General features: G+C 43.2%; 1 long non-coding RNA gene across 1 annotated transcript; it reads right to left on the bottom strand.

Annotated features, from left to right (window-relative positions):
• Positions 1-2,781: 2,781 nt before the first annotated feature.
• Positions 2,782-4,087, bottom strand: Gm32020. Its single transcript, XR_374898.4, has 3 exons — positions 3,636-4,087; positions 3,156-3,303; positions 2,782-2,981 (listed from the first exon to the last, which is right to left on the bottom strand). It is a non-coding gene; the product is annotated as a predicted gene, 32020 (long non-coding RNA).
• Between the last annotated feature and the right edge of the window lie 4,025 nt (positions 4,088-8,112).

The following is an 8,112-nucleotide window of genomic DNA, read 5'->3' as shown; positions in this document are numbered from 1 at the left end:
GGGGAGCTCCATCTAACACAGCAGGAAAATCTCAGGCATAGCCACATCTGTACCAAGCAGCTAGCCTACCTCTGCTTTGCTAGGTTCTAGCCTCCTCCCTCTGTGATGGCTTCTTTTATAACTGTTGCTGTTCCAGGTAAATGTCAGATCACCAGAAGTTAGAGAGAGGAAAGTCTCTGTTTCATCAACAAAAAAATCTCCCTCTACTTCGGGTCCCCATCCAACCATTCTTCCTCCCCCCCCCCCCCCCGAGAGAGCTCTGACATCATCTGATCACTCTGAACCAATCACTGAGAACAGATGATGAAACAGGTATGAAAGACTATCCTGACCTTATACTTGCTCTAAGGACAGGTTCTCTTTCACTGAGGACAGGGCGATGAGGAAGGACAACGGCCTCCTAAACAATCCAGACACTTCATAAGGTGCAAGTTATGATGGCTGGTGTGTGGGCTGTCAAACATGTATACATCCCTAGATAAAGTTCTTGGGATGAAGCAATGAATGGGTGAAAAATGGCCTACCACATCACCTGCATTTGAGAATAATAGCAACTTGTATTTTGAAAAGTCATGATATATTACTTACTTTGTATAAAATACATAATTTAGTTAGTGTTCTGATGGTAGGTACTATTATCATACTCATTCCACACTTAAGAACGATATGCTGAGTCTCAAGTAGGAGACGAAACTTAACCAGGGCAGAATCTACATTTAAACTCAGTCTGAGTTCAAAGCCCTACTCCCCTTCCTTCATTCTTTCTGAGCTACTGTGCTGAAATGCAAGTTGGATATGGTAAGCCTTCACTAATAGCATGAAATGTATACATGTGAGACTTCAGACAACTAACCCACAGGAGAAATGAGACCAGTGTGGAGTAACAGGTGAGAATGGCCTTGGTGGCAGACTCAAAGAAAGAACCCAGGAGAGACGGGGGTCTTACTGCCCAAATCTCTTTCATCAGTGAGGAGATTTTTCTCCACTTCTGGTCTCCAACCAATGACTTTTCCCCTCATCTCTCTCAGACCATAACTGACAAATGGGTTGAGCAAAGAGAAAATGGAATGGACACCCTTGGGAATTCAGCAGGTTCTGGGCCTTGTGAAATGGTTGACTGGAGAGGGGGTAGGTCAGCCTGTCCCACTTCTGAAGTAGCTTATAGTTTCCATATGACTTAGGCAAAGGGAAATGACTCTGGACTCTGGCAACTGGAGGAATGGAAAAGCAAAGCCTGCCACGCTCACCTCTTCGAATGCTGCCTCCTCCAGGAACTCACGGGCCTCTCCCCTGCATCACAGTGGACTTTATGAGCCAGGAAACCACTGCCCCAGAGAAGGCCAATCCCGTTAGAAAACCTGGTTCTTTTCCTTCTATCATCCTTTACCCCTGACCTCTGAACCAAAGTCTACAATGTTATGAGCTCCTGGGGTCTCAACATTCTCAATAGGTATGTTTTGGATGGAGAGTGCTGGTGTTCAAACTCAGAGAACTATGTTCCCAGTTTGCATGTCCCTCCTAAGGCCATGTCCCACATGCACGACAGATTCCTGGAAAAGGATTCCCAGTCAAAGAACACTAGCTTTAGTCTGACTTGTAACAGAGTCTCGCTTTATGTCTCACCTATTTCTGTAGCACTAACTTTAGCACAAAGAAAGCATCTTCCAGAACACACCCTGGGAAATTTGGGCAGTGGTACTTTTAAACAGATTTGCTTCGTCCCCATCCCTTGCAGAGGCTTGACTGGTAACAGGGTCTGCATCTTGTTTGTCATCGTTTGCTTTATCTAGTCTGGAAATCTCTCCTTGGATTTCTCTGCAATCTGACATTAGGAAGGTTAATTCTGTAGAGTCAAGCTGGGAAACGAGGTGGTAACATCAGTGCTCTGATCACTGTGAACACCTCTAGACCCAATACCGAACCTCTACAGAGAAGCCCACTTGAAACCATGCCTGTTTTAAATCAGGAGTTTAAAACAGATAAAGAGTAAGAAAGACATCTTGTTCCATGTCTACACATACAGCCACCGCTTTGAGTGTGAGTTTTTCCTCTTCTTTTCTCTTTCTCCACTCTAGAAAATGAAAAGGAGCAAAAATACAATCAAAGAACAGAATCTCTGTCTGTAGATTTCATTGTTTATGGTGTTGCCACCACTTTCTGTGTGTCCAACAACGAGAGTTTTGCCTTCTCTGGAGCCTATTTTTCATCTACAGAAACAGAAGCTTGAGTTGTGTGACAGTTGATGTTGGCTCTCAGCATGAAAGGGTGTGGAGCAGAGGTTCTCAGCTTTCCTAACACTGTGACCCTTTAATACAGTTCCTTGGGTTGTGGTGACCCCCAACCATAAACCTATTTTCATTGCTACGTCATAACTGTAATTTCACTACTTTTAGAAATCATAATGGAGATATCTGATATATGACCCCATGAAAGGGCTGTTCAAAGGGGTCTTGAACCATACACAAGTTGAGAACCCCAATTTAGAAACATCTAGGAGACCATCTTCTGGGCCTATCTGTGAGAGAGTCTGAAGGTTGGGTTAATTGACGTGGCAGCACCATTGCCTGGTCTGTGATCTTGGCCCAAGAAAATGAGCTAAGGACCACCATTCATCTTTCTCCCTGCTTCCTGACTGAATATGACATGACCAGCTTCCTGGAGTTCCTGACTTTCCTGGCGTAATGAACTGAAGTCAAAATAAAACTCCCTTAAACTACTTTTGCAAGATAATTTGCTGCTGTGATGAGAAAATTAACTGATCCGGAGCTTTTTCTTTTCAGAATCACTTATTTATTAAAGTTGCATTTAAACATGATTTGCTGTCTATATTCCCCAAGCCCTGAGTCATGGGAATTCCCCGAATGCATCTGTCTCGGGCAGGCTCAGAGCCATCTCCCTCCACAAGGTGTGGTCCATTCTTCTCTTTCAGCTTTATCTGCAGGATCCTGCTTGCTTCTGAGGTGTTATGCAATGGCTGCTCTCTGAAAACAACGAGTACCTACTGACCACTCAGGAAGGAGACACAGTGAGGACCCAGAGATAATGATCTATAAATGACCCAGCAGCCCCACTCAGCCAGACAGCCAAAGGTTCAATCAGAGGGACGGAGAGCAAACAAGTCAACAGAATAGAATGTGGGGTCACCTGGCCCTGACCTTGTAAAGTGTAGCTCTCCAAGATTGGAAGGTTCCTAGGAGGCTCTGACCATGGGGAGACAGACGTAAGTGAGCCAGCTCCACTCCACCAGAACGGGTTCACCTCCAACTCATACATGCCCAGGTTTCTGCAGGGAGTGTCTACTGCCTAGAAATAAACGTTTTAACAGTTACCAGCGTTGTTTTCTCCTCCTCAGAACAAAGCCTGCAAACTTCCAGTAAGTTATCCTAAGAAAATCACTGTATAAGGATCTCAGCCATTGAACCTAGTCTATAGCATGACTTCACCTACTCTTGATTAAGTCTGTAAAGAAGATCCCAAACCCAGCCTGTGAGGTAGCTCAGCGGACGAAGGCATTTTGTTTGGTTGGGTTTGGTTCTTCTTTCCCTTTGTGTCTTCACTTTACATCCCGATCACTGATCACTGCCCCCTCCCTCCTCTCCTCCCAGGCCCACCCTCACACCCCAGCTTCTACTTACAGCTGCATCTCAGATTCCAGCACCTGGAACTGTGAACTTCGATAAGCTGCTGAGCTGAGCAGCCCTGTTCAAACAACCCTGAAAGTCGGCTCCAGGACTAACAGGGCACCAAGGAAGTTGGTAGTAGCTGATCAGGATTCAGGTAGGGTCCAAAAGAACTTCCAGAATATTTTGGATCTGGATATTCACAAAGACTCCTTTAATTAAAACTTGTCCCCTAGCTAGTAACCCTGTTGGAAGATGGTAGACACTTGAGGAAGTGGGATTGGTTGGAGGATACACCCTGAAGTTGTATTTTTGTCTGTCTCTCTCTAACACTGCTTTCTGTCTGTGATGTGGCGAGTAGTTTTTTGCTTCATGCCATGATGTTCCACCTCATCGCAGGCTCTGATGCCCCTAAACTATGTGAACAAGTAAACCTTTCCTACTGTAAGAGAAAAGAAAATCATTCTAGATCTGTGCAAGCTTCGAGAGCATCATCGTGCTGTGCTTTCCAGTAGAGAAGGATACAGGAATCACAGGCAAGAAAGAGAATTGGCTGGATCTACATCATATCTCCAGGCACAGAACACAGGCAAGTCTCAGATAGCATGGAAGAAAGGCACTTCCTTGGGGAAATGTTCACAATAGATTGCCAAGTGGAACACACCACACAGACATTTGTTCTATTGGTAAGTTTCTCTATCTGTGTCATTGAAGGGCATTCTGGGAGTATCAAACTGGGGTACCATCATGTCCACAATGGTCAACAATTGGCCTGTGGCATTGACCTGGTCCTTCTCTTGTCTGCTGCCCCCCTTTTCTGTATGCCATCTCCCACTGCTGCTGCATGAATGAATATCTCCATGCGATACCTCGCTGCTTCCATTTCTGGTACACCAGAACTACAGGATTCTTGACAAGAAATCTGCCGAGTCTGAACCACACTCTTTTCCTTATCCTGAACGCCCTGCGTGAATAGACCCTGAATAGCATCTCCTTCTTTGAATGGTTTCTTCCATACCTGGACTGTCTAACAGGCATCAAATCTGGTTCTTTAGTGAGAATGGGGACTTCTTCCACTCTGCCTTTTTTTATCTCCCCACCCCCAGAGCAAAACCTTATCATTCTTCACTTTTCAACACTGAGCATTTGTGTGCATGCAAATACTTCTATTTGGTATTGAATGACCACTAAGGGAATATATCTTAGGATTGAAAGATATGATAGACAGACAACAGACTTCTAAATATGATATATGACAGGATATATGACCACAAAGTAAAAAGAGGTTGGATTCTGCTCATGGAGCTGGAAGAAGGAAACATAGCCACAAGATGCTGGCAGTTTCCTTCTTTCATTCCAAGGAATGTCAGCAGCTGAAAGGGTCAAGCAATCTGATTCTCTCCAGCAGACACTGGTAGGGAGCACTGTGGTTTTCTTGATCCTTGTTCCCCAGTGAAAATATCAGCTTTCAAACTCTGGATTAGCAGAGCAACACATTTGTATTGTTTTAAGTCATGCAACCTGGGGTACATTGTTATTGCACATAGGAAACTCATATACAAGGTAAGATTTTCATTCTGAGGACAGCCAACCTGACCCATTGTTAATGACTGAGGTGGCAATAATAATGGCTTTTCCTTAATTATATTCTCTGTCTTTAATAATGAACACACAGGAACTTTTGTAATAAAACTGAAACATTTTTCAACAAGAAAACCCTAGTGAAGCATGATTTGAAGGTCCTAGAAGGGATATGGTCTGGGTTGTATAAAGGTCCTGGAAGGGTGATGGGCTGGAATCATACCTGTAGCTTACAGAGGATAGGACTGAGGCAAAGGAGATGGGCATGGAGTCTGAACTACTACCGTTATCATTTAGGGCCTTGTTGTCTGGAGATTCTGAAGATGTAGTTAGAACGGCACTCAGAAACATCAGCACTTCCAAAAGACAAATTGAGAGAAAGAATGTAGAAGTGAGCAAGCACAGAAAGAAATTTAAATAAAAATGAAAAGGAACCAAGGATGGTACCTGTAAGACCAGGGAGGGGGAGGCAGGAAGATGAAGAGTTCAAGGTGGTCATGGACTACATAACCTACATCTCACACACACACACACACACACACACACACACACAATGAGGAGGTAATGTGTTGGGAGAGCTGTAAAGAAAACTCAAACTCTTACCTGAAAGTGAAAGTGAGTCTCAGAAACTAGAAACAGCAGGCCTTTTTGGATTTGAAGGAAGTCACAACAAAGTCAAGGTCAATGGAGTGGCCTACCCTGAGGAAGTCACAATGCAGGGGATTTTACAGTCTCTGTGACAAAGGCTGTGCAGAGTTACCTACCAGAACATTCCATCCATGCCCTTCCTGGAAATAACCCTTTCTTGGGACTTTTTCTGACCCTTGCCATCCAGTAAAGAACTGTCATAGACACTTCATTGTCTCATGGCCATGGAGGGGAAGAGGGGGAGGCACATTTTAGAAACAGCCTGCTCAAAAGAGATGTGGTGTAATTATTAGTCTTCTGGTGGCTCTATTAAAAATAAATGAAGTGAAAAGAATTTCAACACTTTATTTCATTCAATTAAATTATATTCACACTATTTCAACATGTCATCAACATTGAAAATATATTGACACAGCTATAGCTTATTATTTCATATTAAATCTTCAGGATTTGATATACATTATACTTACTTTTATATTTTATATTTACATCTATTATACTAGCCATATTTTAAGTATTCAACAGCCCCATATAGTTTGTAACACCTAGACTACAGTTCTAACTAAAAGAAATAAGACTAAATCAGCCTGTTATTGATTGCGATAACAAAATACCTGAACTGGATTACTCTATAAAGAAAAGAGTTTATGTGTCCATGACCACATTGCTCTTAAGTCTATGTCTCCCCTGATCCCATTGCTCCCTAGGCCCCGTAGGTCCCTTGTGCTCCACACAGCTGCAAATGTGGACCACTTCAGATCCCTTAGCAGAGCCACAGAGAAAGTGTAATTAGGAGGATCTAACTAACACCTAAAAATAGCTGCAGAAGTATAAAGTGCTAATCATTATAGAAAAAGACTTAAGGATTTTCTCTCCTTATCCTCAGAGCACCAAAGATTAAAATGAAGACAAAGCAGAAACATGTTGTGTATGTTGAAAGGTTCTGTTAGCCAAAGCCCCAGGAAACCAGATCACAGCTGCTGCGCTCTGGCCACTGGTTGAACTGTATTTGATTTTGTTGTTGTTGCTGTTGCTGCTGATGTTACTGCTGTCACTCAAGAAGCAGTTTTACTTACTAACCAAAAAGGATGCTATGTAAGTGAGAACTGACTGTCTCAGGAACCCTGCGCTCTTGGGCTCCAATCTTTATTTTATCAGATGATGCATCTGTGATGAGGTGATGCTGGCCTCCCACCCCTCCTTCTGCTTTCTATCCTGTGAAGTTGCTTATATGCCAAGGTTCTTCATCCTTTGCCTCGTTTATTTCTTTAAGCTCTTTTGACACTAAAAATCTATCATAGCATGCACATTTATGTATGCACACACTCGCCAACACATATAAGTACACACACACACACCTGAAGAGATCCAAATATAAGAATATCATACCTAAATACCTGAAGTCCTCAGATGGTCTTTGAAATATCATGAGCCACACAGTCACCCCAAACCTCTTTACTTTGAGACATTTGATTACATTTCTTGGTGGAAAAAGAAAGATAATGTCATATCTTTTAAAGTCTACAGGATGCCTTCAAGAAAGTGGAGTCTGTGGTACTGTTTAACTTTCTAGGATGCGCACCAGGTGAATATGTTTTCACAACGCTACTAGGTCCACTTTGTGAAGCTTACCTGTAATTGGGAGTACTTTAAAATGAATCTTTCAAACTGCTTTTCTTCTTACCACATCACTATTTGTCCCAGAAATCATGTGCTTAGGTGTAATAAAGCCTTGCTTCATACCTCTGGAACCCCCCAAATGCCTGCACATGTGGATGAGTGGTGCCAGTCTAGCGGAAGAGTATGGAGCACAGTGGAAATTTAGCAGGGTAGCTATGATAAGCAATGACTGAGCCCAGCTAAGAAGTCCAAGGTGTCAGAAGTGAGAAGGGAAAGAGCAAGAAGAGGAAGAGGAGGATGAAGAAGATGAGGAGGACTAGGAGGAGGAGGAAGAGAATGAGGATGAGGACAAGGAGGAAGAAGAGGAGGACAAGGAGAAGAAGGATGAAGAGGAGGACAAGGAAGATGAAGAGGACAAGAAAGAGGAGGATGAGAAGGATGAGGATGAGGAGGAGAAGGAGGGGGAGGAGGAAGAAGAAGAGAAATAATGAACTAATAACCTAAATATAAAATGTTTAGATAAAAGATAAATAAACTATAGAACTCAATTCTGATGGCCCTGGCCCCTGCCTAGGTAGGTCCTGGCCCCTTTGTAACTAGTGCGGTGCTGTCCTGGATGGACCATCTCCCAAGAATGGAAGAA

This window comes from Mus musculus, chromosome 2, assembly GCF_000001635.26.
Source record: "Mus musculus strain C57BL/6J chromosome 2, GRCm38.p6 C57BL/6J".
Lineage (NCBI taxonomy): Eukaryota > Metazoa > Chordata > Mammalia > Rodentia > Muridae > Mus > Mus musculus.
The sequence above is the reverse complement of the archived record's forward strand: the minus strand, read 5'-3'. Positions and strand labels throughout refer to the sequence as shown.